At 44.5% G+C, this 18,390-nt stretch overlaps 5 non-coding genes across 5 annotated transcripts; all 5 read left to right on the plus strand.

Moving 5' to 3' along the window:
* Nucleotides 1-2,286: 2,286 nt before the first annotated feature.
* LOC146854729 (signal recognition particle RNA) lies at nt 2,287-2,586 on the plus strand. The gene has a single exon (XR_014981591.1).
* A 3,408-nt stretch (nt 2,587-5,994) lies between these two features.
* On the plus strand, nt 5,995-6,294 carry LOC146854730 (signal recognition particle RNA). Its single transcript, XR_014959210.1, has one exon.
* A 3,406-nt stretch (nt 6,295-9,700) lies between these two features.
* Nucleotides 9,701-10,000, plus strand: LOC146854731 (signal recognition particle RNA). Its single transcript, XR_014981616.1, has one exon.
* A 3,409-nt stretch (nt 10,001-13,409) lies between these two features.
* On the plus strand, nt 13,410-13,709 carry LOC146854732 (signal recognition particle RNA). Its single transcript, XR_014981637.1, has one exon.
* Nucleotides 13,710-17,117: 3,408 nt separating this feature from the next.
* On the plus strand, nt 17,118-17,417 carry LOC146854733 (signal recognition particle RNA). The gene has a single exon (XR_014959310.1).
* Nucleotides 17,418-18,390: the final 973 nt, after the last annotated feature.

The following is an 18,390-nucleotide window of genomic DNA, read 5'->3' on the forward strand; positions in this document are numbered from 1 at the left end:
TACTTCCCCACTTGCCCTGGATAAGTGACCAGGAGCCCAGCTCCCACAGCCACGTGGCCTGCTAGTCAGCAGCCACCAACCAAGGCCCCCCTACCTCTCATAGGATAACATTGGGCTTAACTCTCTCTGCACCCGGCCGCCCTTGTGCCGCTGAGGGTGAACCAACTGTACCTACCTGACCCTGGGAGACGCCTGAGTCTATGCCCAGAACCTTAACTCTGCCAGTCGAGTACTTACCTTTAAACCGATAACTCAATCTTCTCCATAGGGTAACATTGACTGGTTTTTCCTGAAATTTCTTCCAAGTGTGGACTTTTCAAAACTTAAAATATTCACCAAAAATCAGCCGAGTAACGAAAACGAAAATACTCACCTGCTATTAGGTGAGCTCCCAGTGCTGGATCTTGGTGCCCAGCACTGACTCTGAAAAATACTTACAACTGTACTTACCAGTAACCCAATTTTCTCCCGTAGGAAATCATTGACTGTTTTTCTGTGAAATTTCTTCTAAGTGTCAATTTTCTGCAAACTTTAAATATTCTTTAAAAATCGTATAATTTCTGAAAACGTAATTACTTACCTGTTTTGGGTAAAGGTCCCAGTACTGAGTCTAGGCACCCAGTACTGGATTACAAAAGTAACGAGAACATACTATACCTGCAACTTGAATTTTCTGCCATAGGGAATCTTAGACTGTTTTCTATGAAATATTTTCTGTCAGCTTTTAAAATAGCAAAATATTGTCTAAAAATCATCACAGTAATTAAGTCTACTTTTATCACTTGATTCCAAGTACTGACCCAGGACTGAATCTAGGATCCAGTCCTGGAAATCCAAAAGTAATCCTAAAAGTAAGCTGTTGCAAATAACTTGAAACTTCCATTGAGCTCAATGCATTATTGTGTTTAAAATGTTGTTGCCTATTGCAACCACTTGTAACTTTCTACACAACTCAATTGCATATTGCAAAAGTATTTATATAAAGCATCTCATTCTGAGAAAGTATATTTTAATACCTATTGTTGGTTCTAAAATAAAACAAGCATATATTTTTTTGTAGATAAACCATTGGCCTAGAGTTCAGTTATTGAGTGTGTGAGACCATTTGCTGACTGAGTGTGTGCAACAAATGCTTTACACTGTCCTCTGATACTGCCTTACTGCTCGACCAAGCTACCACTTTAGAGAGTAAGGTTATATCTAACTTTAGCCTCTGCCAAACCTCTGGGGACTGTGGACTCTGTACACCCTGTACCTATTTGGGAACAGTATATACAGAGCCACTTTCTCACACTGCAGTTCTCCAATATAGGTCTGTCAAGATCATTACTCAATCTACCTTGATTTGGCACAGTATAAAATAAGTCAAGAAGTCTCCTATGAAAAGATTTGCAAATCTGTTCGAATCACTTTCCCTAGTCAGGGGACCCACTAGCTGGAAGGGGCAGGGAGGACCAAAATAGCTCATCGGTATAGAACACTGCATGAGCAGCTGATTTTGAGGTGGTAGAAGATAGAGTAATCCAACTGGACCTCAATAAACGGTTTACTAATGTGCAATAGCCCCTGACCACCTCTGACGCAAAAGTGTAATCTCATACCTTTGCAGAATCAGGCATGCTTTCACCTGTTCAAGCTGAACTGACATTGGTCTTCTTGGCCAGCAGGTGTTCCTCTCTTGCAGCTGTTGAGGCTAGAGAACAGAATGACGTGTATTCATTCTTTATGGTAACTCTTCTAGCCCTCCCACTCCATACCACTTTAAAACTTCCGAAGTTGCAGACGAGTTCCATCATTGTGACCCATGCAATTTTTCTCAATATTGGCTGGCTCGGCATAACAAGGGATGCCTACAGGACAGCCTAAATTGTGCCAGCAAGCTTCTACAGGGAGTCACTGGCAGATAAAGAGAAACTCAGCCCTAACCTGGCTCTTCTCTCTCACTCTCACTCTCCTTTCCCTTCTGTCCCTCTACCTGTCTCTCACTCTCTAAATACTAGTATTTATGTTGTATTCACTTCCCCGTCACAATCTTTCCGACCCTACTTCCTCTCTCCCTTCAATCAGTTCAACCCTCTTTTTTACTTTAGGAAACTCCACATCTTTTTTAAAGGCCCTTCCCATATTCACACTGCTTCTTGATAAGACATTTTTTTCCTTTCTTTGAAGGATAGTGAAATTGATTTTCTTGAAACATGGTTGGTAAACCATCAATTCATTCCACCTTACTTTATCATTATCCTTACTTATGGAATGCATTTCATCATTAGGACAGCTGCAGTGTTTGCCGGGCAAGGTGGCGTGTGCCTGTTGTCCTAGTTACTTGGGAGGCAGAAGCTTGTGGATTGCTTGTGCCCAGGGGTTCTGGGCTGCACTCAGCTGTGTTGATCAGGTGTCCATGCTGCATTGGGCATCAATATGGTGTTCTAGAGGGAGCTCTAGAATTTCAGGTTGTGTAACGAGAGGTGCACCGACCCAGGCTGGAAACAGAGCAGGCCAAAGCTTCCATGCCCATTGGTAGCAGGACAGCACCTGTGAGCAGTACGTGTTAAACAGCCTGAGCAAAATAGTGAGACCTAGCCTCTCTTTTTTGACTCAAATGTGAAAGTTTTGATTTTTACAAGGTGTAATAAATTATTTTCCCAAAACCAAATCTTTGTTTTCCTTTTGATATTTTTCCAGGAAATATGATGAACATTTGAACTGGGCCACGCATTTCAGCATAGCAGACAATTCTCCAGAATTGAGACATATTGCAACAACAAGCTAGCTGGCGGAGAGGACTGAAAACTCAGTGCAACCTAGAATAAATGGCTGTGTGATTTTCAGCAAGGATGACTCAAATGCATTCTTCCTTTTAGAGCACCTGTAGGATTAAACTGATCTGTCAAGTACAAAAGCATCCTTCATAGAGCAACTTAGAAATGCGCTTGCTGGCCCTTCTGCTGCATTTCTACGTCCAGCTCTAATTCATTTTTTGATTAGCCCTCATTCTTTTCATATGTGAATGAGAAGGAGAAATTACAGGGCCCTTCACTCTTTGAGCGAAACATGAAAAGACTGAGGGCTGTGCAACTCCCAAACGTTGGAGCCTCTGGCCTGTCGACCCTCGAACCTGCTCCTGCTCCAACCCGGCATCTCTTGTGGCCAGCAACCTCACAAACCCTGGAGGACCTGGCTACCTTTTGACTCTAAACCCCTGGGACTCCCATGAGTAGAGGCTCTACTCAAATCTACTTCTAATCCCTGGCAGCAGCCCGGAACCGCGAACCCTTCACACTCTGCACCCACCAAGCCTGGCCTGTGCCAGAGTGAACAAAGACCACAAGGATGACCCCACGGCGACTGTGACCCCGAGTCCGGCACCCAAGGACCTCCCTCGACACTCCTGAAGAAGCCTGCAGCCTCAGAACCAGGTGCCCCCCCAACCGCGATCAACAGAGGGTAAGATTTCCCGACACCAAAAGGTACCCCTGCACCCGGCGCTCCGCGGCCCCCTGTGCCCAATCCCGGGGTACCTACCTATCTTCCAACTACCCAACTTACCTCTCGAAGTGGTGGTGGCACCTGAAGAATCTTCGTCCCCGAGCTTGCAGTCTTTTTCTAAACCAGAGATTTCCCATTCAAATCAATTGAGCGCCCGAATGCTCAAAAGCACCCTGCACCCAGCCGTCCGAGTGGCCCTGGCAGTGCAACCTCTACATCTATCTACTTCCCCACTTGCCCTGGATAAGTGACCAGGAGCCCAGCTCCCACAGCCACGTGGCCTGCTAGTCAGCAGCCACCAACCAAGGCCCCCCTACCTCTCATAGGATAACATTGGGCCTAACTCTCTCTGCACCCGGCCGCCCTTGTGCCACTGAGGGTGAACCAACTGTACCTACCTGACCCTGGGAGACGCCTGAGTCTATGCCCAGAACCTTAACTCTGCCAGTCGAGTACTTACCTTTAAACCGATAACTCAATCTTCTCCATAGGGTAACATTGACTGTTTTTTCCTTAAATTTCTTCCAAGTGTGGACTTTTCAAAACTTAAAATATTCACCAAAAATCAGCCGAGTAACGAAAACGAAAATACTCACCTGCTATTAGGTGAGCTCCCAGTGCTGGATCTTGGTGCCCAGCACTGACTCTGAAAAATACTTACAACTGTACTTACCAGTAACCCAATTTTCTCCCGTAGGTAATCATTGACTGTTTTTCTGTAAAATTTCTTCTAAGTGTCAATTTCTGCAAACTTTAAATATTCTTTAAAAATCGTATAATTTCTGAAAACGTAATTACTTACCTGTTTTGGATAAAGGTCCCAGTACTGAGTCTAGGCACCCAGTACTGGATTACAAAAGTAACGAGAACATACTATACCTGCAACTTGAATTTTCTGCCATAGGGAATCTTAGACTGTTTTCTATGAAATATTTTCTGTCAGCTTTTAAAATAGCAAAATATTGTCTAAAAATCATCACAGTAATTAAGTCGACTTTTATCACTTGATTCCAAGTACTGACCCAGGACTGAATCTAGGATCCAGTCCTGGAAATCCAAAAGTAATCCTAAAAGTAATCTGTTGCAAATAACTTGAAACTTCCATTGAGCTCAATGCATTATTGTGTTTAAAATGTTGTTGCCTATTGCAACCACTTGTAACTTTCTACAAAACTCAATTGCATATTGCAAAAGTATTTATATAAAGCATCTCATTCTGAGAAAGTATATTTTAATACCTATTGTTGGTTCTAAAATAAAACAAGCATATATTTTTTTGTAGATAAACCATTGGCCTAGAGTTCAGTTATTGAGTGTGTGAGACCATTTGCTGACTGAGTGTGTGCAACAAATGCTTTACACTGTCCTCTGGTACTGCCTTACTGCTCGACCAAGCTACCACTTTAGAGAGTAAGGTTATATCTAACTTTAGCCTCTGCCAAACCTCTGGGGACTGTGGACTCTGTACACCCTGTACCTATTTGGGAACAGTATATACAGAGCCACTTTCTCACACTGCAGTTCTCCAATATAGGTCTGTCAAGATCATTACTCAATCTACCTTGATTTGGCACAGTATAAAATAAGTCAAGAAGTCTCCTATGAAAAGATATGCAAATCTGTTCGAATCACTTTCCCTAGTCAGGGGACCCACTAGCTGGAAGGGGCAGGGAGGACCAAAATAGCTCATCGGTATAAAACACTGCATGAGCAGCTGATTTTGAGGTGGTAGAAGATAGAGTAATCCAACTGGACCTCAATAAACGGTTTCCTAATGTGCAATAGCCCGTGACCACCTCTGACGCAAAAGTGTAATCTCATACCTTTGCAGAATCAGGCATGCTTTCACCTGTTCAAGCTGAACTGACATTGGTCTTCTTGGCCAGCAGGAGTTCCTCTCTTGCAGCTGTTGAGGCTAGAGAACAGAATGACGTGTATTCATTCTTTATGGTAACTCTTCTAGCCCTCCCACTCCATACTACTTTAAAACTTCAGATGTTGCAGACGAGTTCCATCATTGTGACCCATGCTATTTTTCTCAATATTGGCTGGCTCGGCATAACAAGGGATGCCTACAGGACAGCCTAAATTGTGCCGGCAAGCTTCTACAGGGAGTCACTGGCAGATAAAGAGAAACTCAGCCCTAACCTGGCTCTTCTCTCTCACTTCCACTCTCCTTTCCCTTCTGTCCCTCTACCTGTCTCTCACTCTCTAAATACTAGTATTTATGTTGTATTCACTTCCCCGTCACAATCTTTCCGACCCTACTTCCTCTCTCCCTTCAATCAGTTCAACCCTCTTTTTTACTTTAGGAAACTCCACATCTTTTTTAAAGGCCCTTCCCATATTCACACTGCTTCTTGATAAGACATTTTTTTCCTTTCTTTGAAGGATAGTGAAATTGATTTTCTTGAAACATGGTTGGTAAACCATCAATTCATTCCACCTTACTTTATCATTATCCTTACTTATGGAATGCATTTCATCATTAGGACAGCTGCAGTGTTTGCCGGGCAAGGTGGCGTGTGCCTGTTGTCCTAGTTACTTGGGAGGCAGAGGCTTGTGGATTGCTTGAGCTCAGGGGTTCTGGGCTGCACTCAGCTGTGTTGATCAGGTGTCCATGCTGCATTGGGCATCAATATGGTGTTCTAGAGGGAGCTCTAGAATTTCAGGTTGTGTAACGAGAGGTGCACCGACCCAGGCTGGAAACAGAGCAGGCCAAAGCTTCCATGCCCATTGGTAGCAGAACAGCACCTGTGAGCAGTACGTGTAAAACAGCCTGAGCAAAATAGTGAGACCTAGCCTCTCTTTTTTGACTCAAATGTGAAAGTTTTGATTTTTACAAGGTGTAATAAATTATTTTCCCAAAACCAAATCTTTGTTTTCCTTTTGATATTTTTCCAGGAAATATGATGAACATTTGAACTGGGCCACGCATTTCAGCATAGCAGACAATTCTCCAGAATTGAGACATATTGCAACAACAAGCTAGCAGGCGGAGAGGACTGAAAACTCAGTGCAACATAGAATAAATGGCTGTGTGATTTTCAGCAAGGATGACTCAAATGCATTCTTCCTTTTAGAGCACCTGTAGGATTAAACTGATCTGTCAAGTACAAAAGCATCCTTCATAGAGCAACTTAGAAATGCGCTTGCTGGCCCTTCTGCTGCATTTCTACGTCCAGCTCTAATTCATTTTTTGATTAGCCTTCATTCTTTTCATATGTGAATGAGAAGGAGAAATTACAGGGCCCTTCACTCTTTGAGCGAAACATGAAAAGACTGAAGGCTGTGCAACTCCCAAACGTTGGAGCCTCTGGCCTGTCGACCCTCGAACCTGCTCCTGCTCCAACCCGGCATCTCTTGTGGCCAGCAACCTCACAAACCCTGGAGGACCTGGCTACCTTTTGACTCTAAACCCCTGGGACTCCCATGAGTAGAGGCTCTACTCAAATCTACTTCTAATCCCTGGCAGCAGCCCGGAACCGCGAACCCTTCACACTCTGCACCCACCAAGCCTGGCCTGTGCCAGAGTGAACAAAGACCACAAGGACGACCCCACGGCGACTGTGACCCCGAGTCCGGCACCCAAGGACCTCCCTCGACACTCCTGAAGAAGCCTGCAGCCTCAGAACCAGGTGCCCCCCCAACCGCGATCAACAGAGGGTAAGATTTCCCGACACCAAAAGGTACCCCTGCACCCGGCGCTCCGCGGCCCCCTGTGCCCAATCCCGGGGTACCTACCTATCCTCCAACTACCCAACTTACCTCTCGAAGTGGTGGTGGCACCTGAAGAATCTTCGTCCCCGAGCTTGCAGTCTTTTTCTAAACCAGAGATTTCCCATTCAAATCAATTGAGCGCCCGAATGCTCAAAAGCACCCTGCACCCAGCCGTCCGAGTGGCCCTGGCAGTGCAACCTCTACATCTATCTACTTCCCCACTTGCCCTTGATAAGTGGCCAGGAGCCCAGCTCCCACAGCCACGTGGCCTGCTAGTCAGCAGCCACCAACCAAGGCCACCCTACCTCTCATAGGATAACATTGGGCCTAACTCTCTCTGCACCCGGCCGCCCTTGTGCCGCTGAGGGTGAACCAACTGTACCTACCTGACCCTGGGAGACGCCTGAGTCTATGCCCAGAACCTTAACTCTGCCAGTCGAGTACTTACCTTTAAACCGATAACTCAATCTTCTCCATAGGGTAACATTGACTGGTTTTTCCTGAAATTTCTTCCAAGTGTGGACTTTTCAAAACTTAAAATATTCACCAAAAATCAGCCGAGTAACGAAAACGAAAATACTCACCTGCTATTAGGTGAGCTCCCAGTGCTGGATCTTGGTGCCCAGCACTGACTCTGAAAAATACTTACAACTGTACTTACCAGTAACCCAATTTTCTCCCGTAGGAAATCATTGACTGTTTTTCTGTGAAATTTCTTCTGTGTCAATTTCTGCAAACTTTAAATATTCTTTAAAAATCGTATAATTTCTGAAAACGTAATTACTTACCTGTTTTGGATAAAGGTCCCAGTACTGAGTCTAGGCACCCAGTACTGGATTACAAAAGTAACGAGAACATACTATATCTGCAACTTGAATTTTCTGCCATAGGGAATCTTAGACTGTTTTCTATGAAATATTTTCTGTCAACTTTTAAAATAGCAAAATATTGTCTAAAAATCATCACAGTAATTAAGTCGACTTTTATCACTTGATTCCAAGTACTGACCCAGGACTGAATCTAGGATCCAGTCCTGGAAATCCAAAAGTAATCCTAAAAGTAATCTGTTGCAAATAACTTGAAACTTCCATTGAGCTCAATGCATTATTGTGTTTAAAATGTTGTTGCCTATTGCAACTACTTGTAACTTTCTTCAAAAGTCAATTGCATATTGCAAAAGTATTTATATAAAGCATCTCATTCTGAGAAAGTATATTTTAATACCTATTGTTGGTTCTAAAATAAAACAAGCATATATTTTTTTGTAGATAAACCATTGGCCTAGAGTTCAGTTATTGAGTGTGTGAGACCATTTGCTGACTGAGTGTGTGCAACAAATGCTTTACACTGTCCTCTGGTACTGCCTTACTGCTCGACCAAGCTACCACTTTAGAGAGTAAGGTTATATCTAACTTTAGCCTCTGCCAAACCTCTGGGGACTGTGGACTCTGTACACCCTGTACCTATTTGGGAACAGTATATACAGAGCCACTTTCTCACACTGCAGTTCTCCAATATAGGTCTGTCAAGATCATTACTCAATCTACCTTGATTTGGCACAGTATAAAATAAGTCAAGAAGTCTCCTATGAAAAGATATGCAAATCTGTTCGAATCACTTTCCCTAGTCAGGGGACCCACTAGCTGGAAGGGGCAGGGAGGACCAAAATAGCTCATCGGTATAGAACACTGCATGAGCAGCTGATTTTGAGGTGGTAGAAGATAGAGTAATCCAACTGGACCTCAATAAACGGTTTCCTAATGTGCAATAGCCCCTGACCACCTCTGACGCAAAAGTGTAATCTCATACCTTTGCAGAATTAGGCATGCTTTCACCTGTTCAAGCTGAACTGACATTGGTCTTCTTGGCCAGCAGGAGTTCCTCTCTTGCAGCTGTTGAGGCTAGAGAACAGAATGACGTGTATTCATTCTTTATGGTAACTCTTCTAGCCCTCCCACTCCATACCACTTTAAAACTTCCGAAGTTGCAGACGAGTTCCATCATTGTGACCCATGCTATTTTTCTCAATATTGGCTGGCTCGGCATAACAAGGGATGCCTACAGGACAGCCTAAATTGTGCCAGCAAGCTTCTACAGGGAGTCACTGGCAGATAAAGAGAAACTCAGCCCTAACCTGGCTCTTCTCTCTCACTCTCACTCTCCTTTCCCTTCTGTCCCTCTACCTGTCTCTCACTCTCTAAATACTAGTATTTATGTTGTATTCACTTCCCCGTCACAATTTTTCCGACCCTACTTCCTCTCTCCCTTCAATCAGTTCAACCCTCTTTTTTACTTTAGGAAACTCCACATCTTTTTTAAAGGCCCTTCCCATATTCACACTGCTTCTTGATAAGACATTTTTTTCCTTTCTTTGAAGGATAGTGAAATTGATTTTCTTGAAACATGGTTGGTAAACCATCAATTCATTCCACCTTACTTTATCATTATCCTTACTTATGGAATGCATTTCATCATTAGGACAGCTGCAGTGTTTGCCGGGCAAGGTGGTGTGTGCCTGTTGTCCTAGTTACTTGGGAGGCAGAGGCTTGTGGATTGCTTGAGACCAGGGGTTCTGGGCTGCACTCAGCTGTGTTGATCAGGTGTCCATGCTGCATTGGGCATCAATATGGTGTTCTAGAGGGAGCTCTAGAATTTCAGGTTGTGTAACGAGAGGTGCACCGACCCAGGCTGGAAACAGAGCAGGCCAAAGCTTCCATGCCCATTGGTAGCAGGACAGCACCTGTGAGCAGTACGTGTTAAACAGCCTGAGCAAAATAGTGAGACCTAGCCTCTCTTTTTTGACTCAAATGTGAAAGTTTTGATTTTTACAAGGTGTAATAAATTATTTTCCCAAAACCAAATCTTTGTTTTCCTTTTGATATTTTTCCAGGAAATATGATGAACATTTGAACTGGGCCACGCATTTCGGCATAGCAGACAATTCTCCAGAATTTAGACATATTGCAACAACAAGCTAGCAGGCGGAGAGGACTGAAAACTCAGTGCAACCTAGAATAAATGGCTGTGTGATTTTCAGCAAGGATGACTCAAATGCATTCTTCCTTTTAGAGCACCTGTAGGATTAAACTGATCTGTCAAGTACAAAAGCATCCTTCATAGAGCAACTTAGAAATGCGCTTGCTGGCCCTTCTGCTGCATTTCTACGTCCAGCTCTAATTCATTTTTTGATTAGCCCTCATTCTTTTCATATGTGAATGAGAAGGAGAAATTACAGGGCCCTTCACTCTTTGAGCGAAACATGAAAAGACTGAGGGCTGTGCAACTCCCAAACGTTGGAGCCTCTGGCCTGTCGACCCTCGAACCTGCTCCTGCTCCAACCCGGCATCTCTTGTGGCCAGCAACCTCACAAACCCTGGAGGACCTGGCTACCTTTTGACTCTAAACCCCTGGGACTCCCATGAGTAGAGGCTCTACTCAAATCTACTTCTAATCCCTGGCAGCAGCCCGGAACCGCGAACCCTTCGCACTCTGCACCCACCAAGCCTGGCCTGTGCCAGAGTGAACAAAGACCACAAGGATGACCCCACGGCGACTGTGACTCCGAGTCCGGCACCCAAGGACCTCCCTCGACACTCCTGAAGAAGCCTGCAGCCTCAGAACCAGGTGCCCCCCCAACCGCGATCAACAGAGGGTAAGATTTCCCGACACCAAAAGGTACCCCTGCACCCGGCGCTCCGCGGCCCCCTGTGCCCAATCCCGGGGTACCTACCTATCCTCCAACTACCCAACTTACCTCTCGAAGTGGTGGTGGCACCTGAAGAATCTTCGTCCCCGAGCTTGCAGTCTTTTTCTAAACCAGAGATTTCCCATTCAAATCAATTGAGCGCCCGAATGCTCAAAAGCACCCTGCACCCAGCCGTCCGAGTGGCCCTGGCAGTGCAACCTCTACATCTATCTACTTCCCCACTTGCCCTGGATAAGTGACCAGGAGCCCAGCTCCCACAGCCACGTGGCCTGCTAGTCAGCAGCCACCAACCAAGGCCCCCCTACCTCTCATAGGATAACATTGGGCTTAACTCTCTCTGCACCCGGCCGCCCTTGTGCCGCTGAGGGTGAACCAACTGTACCTACCTGACCCTGGGAGACGCCTGAGTCTATGCCCAGAACCTTAACTCTGCCAGTCGAGTACTTACCTTTAAACCGATAACTCAATCTTCTCCATAGGGTAACATTGACTGGTTTTTCCTGAAATTTCTTCCAAGTGTGGACTTTTCAAAACTTAAAATATTCACCAAAAATCAGCCGAGTAACGAAAACGAAAATACTCACCTGCTATTAGGTGAGCTCCCAGTGCTGGATCTTGGTGCCCAGCACTGACTCTGAAAAATACTTACAACTGTACTTACCAGTAACCCAATTTTCTCCCGTAGGAAATCATTGACTGTTTTTCTGTGAAATTTCTTCTAAGTGTCAATTTTCTGCAAACTTTAAATATTCTTTAAAAATCGTATAATTTCTGAAAACGTAATTACTTACCTGTTTTGGGTAAAGGTCCCAGTACTGAGTCTAGGCACCCAGTACTGGATTACAAAAGTAACGAGAACATACTATACCTGCAACTTGAATTTTCTGCCATAGGGAATCTTAGACTGTTTTCTATGAAATATTTTCTGTCAGCTTTTAAAATAGCAAAATATTGTCTAAAAATCATCACAGTAATTAAGTCTACTTTTATCACTTGATTCCAAGTACTGACCCAGGACTGAATCTAGGATCCAGTCCTGGAAATCCAAAAGTAATCCTAAAAGTAAGCTGTTGCAAATAACTTGAAACTTCCATTGAGCTCAATGCATTATTGTGTTTAAAATGTTGTTGCCTATTGCAACCACTTGTAACTTTCTACACAACTCAATTGCATATTGCAAAAGTATTTATATAAAGCATCTCATTCTGAGAAAGTATATTTTAATACCTATTGTTGGTTCTAAAATAAAACAAGCATATATTTTTTTGGAGATAAACCATTGGCCTAGAGTTCAGTTATTGAGTGTGTGAGACCATTTGCTGACTGAGTGTGTGCAACAAATGCTTTACACTGTCCTCTGATACTGCCTTACTGCTCGACCAAGCTACCACTTTAGAGAGTAAGGTTATATCTAACTTTAGCCTCTGCCAAACCTCTGGGGACTGTGGACTCTGTACACCCTGTACCTATTTGGGAACAGTATATACAGAGCCACTTTCTCACACTGCAGTTCTCCAATATAGGTCTGTCAAGATCATTACTCAATCTACCTTGATTTGGCACAGTATAAAATACGTCAAGAAGTCTCCTATGAAAAGATTTGCAAATCTGTTCGAATCACTTTCCCTAGTCAGGGGACCCACTAGCTGGAAGGGGCAGGGAGGACCAAAATAGCTCATCGGTATAGAACACTGCATGAGCAGCTGATTTTGAGGTGGTAGAAGATAGAGTAATCCAACTGGACCTCAATAAACGGTTTACTAATGTGCAATAGCCCCTGACCACCTCTGACGCAAAAGTGTAATCTCATACCTTTGCAGAATCAGGCATGCTTTCACCTGTTCAAGCTGAACTGACATTGGTCTTCTTGGCCAGCAGGTGTTCCTCTCTTGCAGCTGTTGAGGCTAGAGAACAGAATGACGTGTATTCATTCTTTATGGTAACTCTTCTAGCCCTCCCACTCCATACCACTTTAAAACTTCCGAAGTTGCAGACGAGTTCCATCATTGTGACCCATGCAATTTTTCTCAATATTGGCTGGCTCGGCATAACAAGGGATGCCTACAGGACAGCCTAAATTGTGCCAGCAAGCTTCTACAGGGAGTCACTGGCAGATAAAGAGAAACTCAGCCCTAACCTGGCTCTTCTCTCTCACTCTCACTCTCCTTTCCCTTCTGTCCCTCTACCTGTCTCTCACTCTCTAAATACTAGTATTTATGTTGTATTCACTTCCCCGTCACAATCTTTCCGACCCTACTTCCTCTCTCCCTTCAATCAGTTCAACCCTCTTTTTTACTTTAGGAAACTCCACATCTTTTTTAAAGGCCCTTCCCATATTCACACTGCTTCTTGATAAGACATTTTTTTCCTTTCTTTGAAGGATAGTGAAATTGATTTTCTTGAAACATGGTTGGTAAACCATCAATTCATTCCACCTTACTTTATCATTATCCTTACTTATGGAATGCATTTCATCATTAGGACAGCTGCAGTGTTTGCCGGGCAAGGTGGCGTGTGCCTGTTGTCCTAGTTACTTGGGAGGCAGAAGCTTGTGGATTGCTTGTGCCCAGGGGTTCTGGGCTGCACTCAGCTGTGTTGATCAGGTGTCCATGCTGCATTGGGCATCAATATGGTGTTCTAGAGGGATCTCTAGAATTTCAGGTTGTGTAACGAGAGGTGCACCGACCCAGGCTGGAAACAGAGCAGGCCAAAGCTTCCATGCCCATTGGTAGCAGGACAGCACCTGTGAGCAGTACGTGTTAAACAGCCTGAGCAAAATAGTGAGACCTAGCCTCTCTTTTTTGACTCAAATGTGAAAGTTTTGATTTTTACAAGGTGTAATAAATTATTTTCCCAAAACCAAATCTTTGTTTTCCTTTTGATATTTTTCCAGGAAATATGATGAACATTTGAACTGGGCCACGCATTTCAGCATAGCAGACAATTCTCCAGAATTGAGACATATTGCAACAACAAGCTAGCAGGCGGAGAGGACTGAAAACTCAGTGCAACCTAGAATAAATGGCTGTGTGATTTTCAGCAAGGATGACTCAAATGCATTCTTCCTTTTAGAGCACCTGTAGGATTAAACTGATCTGTCAAGTACAAAAGCATCCTTCATAGAGCAACTTAGAAATGCGCTTGCTGGCCCTTCTGCTGCATTTCTACGTCCAGCTCTAATTCATTTTTTGATTAGCCCTCATTCTTTTCATATGTGAATGAGAAGGAGAAATTACAGGGCCCTTCACTCTTTGAGCGAAACATGAAAAGACTGAGGGCTGTGCAACTCCCAAACGTTGGAGCCTCTGGCCTGTCGACCCTCGAACCTGCTCCTGCTCCAACCCGGCATCTCTTGTGGCCAGCAACCTCACAAACCCTGGAGGACCTGGCTACCTTTTGACTCTAAACCCCTGGGACTCCCATGAGTAGAGGCTCTACTCAAATCTACTTCTAATCCCTGGCAGCAGCCCGGAACCACGAACCCTTCACACTCTGCACCCACCAAGCCTGGCCTGTGCCAGAGTGAACAAAGACCACAAGGATGACCCCACGGCGACTGTGACCCCGAGTCCGGCACCCAAGGACCTCCCTCGACACTCCTGAAGAAGCCTGCAGCCTCAGAACCAGGTGCCCCCCCAACCGCGATCAACAGAGGGTAAGATTTCCCGACACCAAAAGGTACCCCTGCACCCGGCGCTCCGCGGCCCCCTGTGCCCAATCCCGGGGTACCTACCTATCTTCCAACTACCCAACTTACCTCTCGAAGTGGTGGTGGCACCTGAAGAATCTTCGTCCCCGAGCTTGCAGTCTTTTTCTAAACCAGAGATTTCCCATTCAAATCAATTGAGCGCCCGAATGCTCAAAAGCACCCTGCACCCAGCCGTCCGAGTGGCCCTGGCAGTGCAACCTCTACATCTATCTACTTCCCCACTTGCCCTGGATAAGTGACCAGGAGCCCAGCTCCCACAGCCACGTGGCCTGCTAGTCAGCAGCCACCAACCAAGGCCCCCCTACCTCTCATAGGATAACATTGGGCCTAACTCTCTCTGCACCCGGCCGCCCTTGTGCCACTGAGGGTGAACCAACTGTACCTACCTGACCCTGGGAGACGCCTGAGTCTATGCCCAGAACCTTAACTCTGCCAGTCGAGTACTTACCTTTAAACCGATAACTCAATCTTTTCCATAGGGTAACATTGACTGGTTTTTCCTGAAATTTCTTCCAAGTGTGGACTTTTCAAAACTTAAAATATTCACCAAAAATCAGCCGAGTAACGAAAACGAAAATACTCACCTGCTATTAGGTGAGCTCCCAGTGCTGGATCTTGGTGCCCAGCACTGACTCTGAAAAATACTTACAACTGTACTTACCAGTAACCCAATTTTCTCCCGTAGGTAATCATTGACTGTTTTTCTGTAAAATTTCTTCTAAGTGTCAATTTCTGCAAACTTTAAATATTCTTTAAAAATCGTATAATTTCTGAAAACGTAATTACTTACCTGTTTTGGATAAAGGTCCCAGTACTGAGTCTAGGCACCCAGTACTGGATTACAAAAGTAACGAGAACATACTATACCTGCAACTTGAATTTTCTGCCATAGGGAATCTTAGACTGTTTTCTATGAAATATTTTCTGTCAGCTTTTAAAATAGCAAAATATTGTCTAAAAATCATCACAGTAATTAAGTCGACTTTTATCACTTGATTCCAAGTACTGACCCAGGACTGAATCTAGGATCCAGTCCTGGAAATCCAAAAGTAATCCTAAAAGTAATCTGTTGCAAATAACTTGAAACTTCCATTGAGCTCAATGCATTATTGTGTTTAAAATGTTGTTGCCTATTGCAACCACTTGTAACTTTCTACAAAACTCAATTGCATATTGCAAAAGTATTTATATAAAGCATCTCATTCTGAGAAAGTATATTTTAATACCTATTGTTGGTTCTAAAATAAAACAAGCATATATTTTTTTGTAGATAAACCATTGGCCTAGAGTTCAGTTATTGAGTGTGTGAGACCATTTGCTGACTGAGTGTGTGCAACAAATGCTTTACACTGTCCTCTGGTACTGCCTTACTGCTCGACCAAGCTACCACTTTAGAGAGTAAGGTTATATCTAACTTTAGCCTCTGCCAAACCTCTGGGGACTGTGGACTCTGTACACCCTGTACCTATTTGGGAACAGTATATACAGAGCCACTTTCTCACACTGCAGTTCTCCAATATAGGTCTGTCAAGATCATTACTCAATCTACCTTGATTTGGCACAGTATAAAATAAGTCAAGAAGTCTCCTATGAAAAGATATGCAAATCTGTTCGAATCACTTTCCCTAGTCAGGGGACCCACTAGCTGGAAGGGGCAGGGAGGACCAAAATAGCTCATCGGTATAGAACACTGCATGAGCAGCTGATTTTGAGGTGGTAGAAGATAGAGTAATCCAACTGGACCTCAATAAACGGTTTCCTAATGTGCAATAGCCCGTGACCACCTCTGACGCAAAAGTGTAATCTCATACCTTTGCAGAATCAGGCATGCTTTCACCTGTTCAAGCTGAACTGACATTGGTCTTCTTGGCCAGCAGGAGTTCCTCTCTTGCAGCTGTTGAGGCTAGAGAACAGAATGACGTGTATTCATTCTTTATGGTAACTCTTCTAGCCCTCCCACTCCATACTACTTTAAAACTTCAGATGTTGCAGACGAGTTCCATCATTGTGACCCATGCTATTTTTCTCAATATTGGCTGGCTCGGCATAACAAGGGATGCCTACAGGACAGCCTAAATTGTGCCGGCAAGCTTCTACAGGGAGTCACTGGCAGATAAAGAGAAACTCAGCCCTAACCTGGCTCTTCTCTCTCACTCTCACTCTCCTTTCCCTTCTGTCCCTCTACCTGTCTCTCACTCTCTAAATACTAGTATTTATGTTGTATTCACTTCCCCGTCACAATCTTTCCGACCCTACTTCCTCTCTCCCTTCAATCAGTTCAACCCTCTTTTTTACTTTAGGAAACTCCACATCTTTTTTAAAGGCCCTTCCCATATTCACACTGCTTCTTGATAAGACATTTTTTTCCTTTCTTTGAAGGATAGTGAAATTGATTTTCTTGAAACATGGTTGGTAAACCATCAATTCATTCCACCTTACTTTATCATTATCCTTACTTATGGAATGCATTTCATCATTAGGACAGCTGCAGTGTTTGCCGGGCAAGGTGGTGTGTGCCTGTTGTCCTAGTTACTTGGGAGGCAGAGGCTTGTGGATTGCTTGAGCTCAGGGGTTCTGGGCTGCACTCAGCTGTGTTGATCAGGTGTCCATGCTGCATTGGGCATCAATATGGTGTTCTAGAGGGAGCTCTAGAATTTCAGGTTGTGTAACGAGAGGTGCACCGACCCAGGCTGGAAACAGAGCAGGCCAAAGCTTCCATGCCCATTGGTAGCAGAACAGCACCTGTGAGCAGTACGTGTAAAACAGCCTGAGCAAAATAGTGAGACCTAGCCTCTCTTTTTTGACTCAAATGTGAAAGTTTTGATTTTTACAAGGTGTAATAAATTATTTTCCCAAAACCAAATCTTTGTTTTCCTTTTGATATTTTTCCAGGAAATATGATGAACATTTGAACTGGGTCACGCATTTCAGCATAGCAGACAATTCTCTAGAATTGAGACATATTGCAACAACAAGCTAGCAGGCGGAGAGGACTGAAAACTCAGTGCAACATAGAATAAATGGCTGTGTGATTTTCAGCAAGGATGACTCAAATGCATTCTTCCTTTTAGAGCACCTGTAGGATTAAACTGATCTGTCAAGTACAAAAGCATCCTTCATAGAGCAACTTAGAAATGCGCTTGCTGGCCCTTCTGCTGCATTTCTACGTCCAGCTCTAATTCATTTTTTGATTAGCCTTCATTCTTTTCATATGTGAATGAGAAGGAGAAATTACAGGGCCCTTCACTCTTTGAGCGAAACATGAAAAGACTGAAGGCTGTGCAACTCCCAAACGTTGGAGCCTCTGGCCTGTCGACCCTCGAACCTGCTCCTGCTCCAACCCGGCATCTCTTGTGGCCAGCAACCTCACAAACCCTGGAGGACCTGGCTACCTTTTGACTCTAAACCCCTGGGACTCCCATGAGTAGAGGCTCTACTCAAATCTACTTCTAATCCCTGGCAGCAGCCCGGAACCGCGAACCCTTCACACTCTGCACCCACCAAGCCTGGCCTGTGCCAGAGTGAACAAAGACCACAAGGACGACCCCACGGCGACTGTGACCCCGAGTCCGGCACCCAAGGACCTCCCTCAACACTCCTGAAGAAGCCTGCAGCCTCAGAACCAGGTGCCCCCCCAACCGCGATCAACAGAGGGTAAGATTTCCCGACACCAAAAGGTACCCCTGCACCCGGCGCTCCGCGGCCCCCTGTGCCCAATCCCGGGGTACCTACCTATCCTCCAACTACCCAACTTACCTCTCGAAGTGGT

The sequence above is a fragment of the Triturus cristatus genome, chromosome 4_1, assembly GCF_964204655.1.
Source record: "Triturus cristatus chromosome 4_1, aTriCri1.1, whole genome shotgun sequence".
NCBI lineage: Eukaryota > Metazoa > Chordata > Amphibia > Caudata > Salamandridae > Triturus > Triturus cristatus.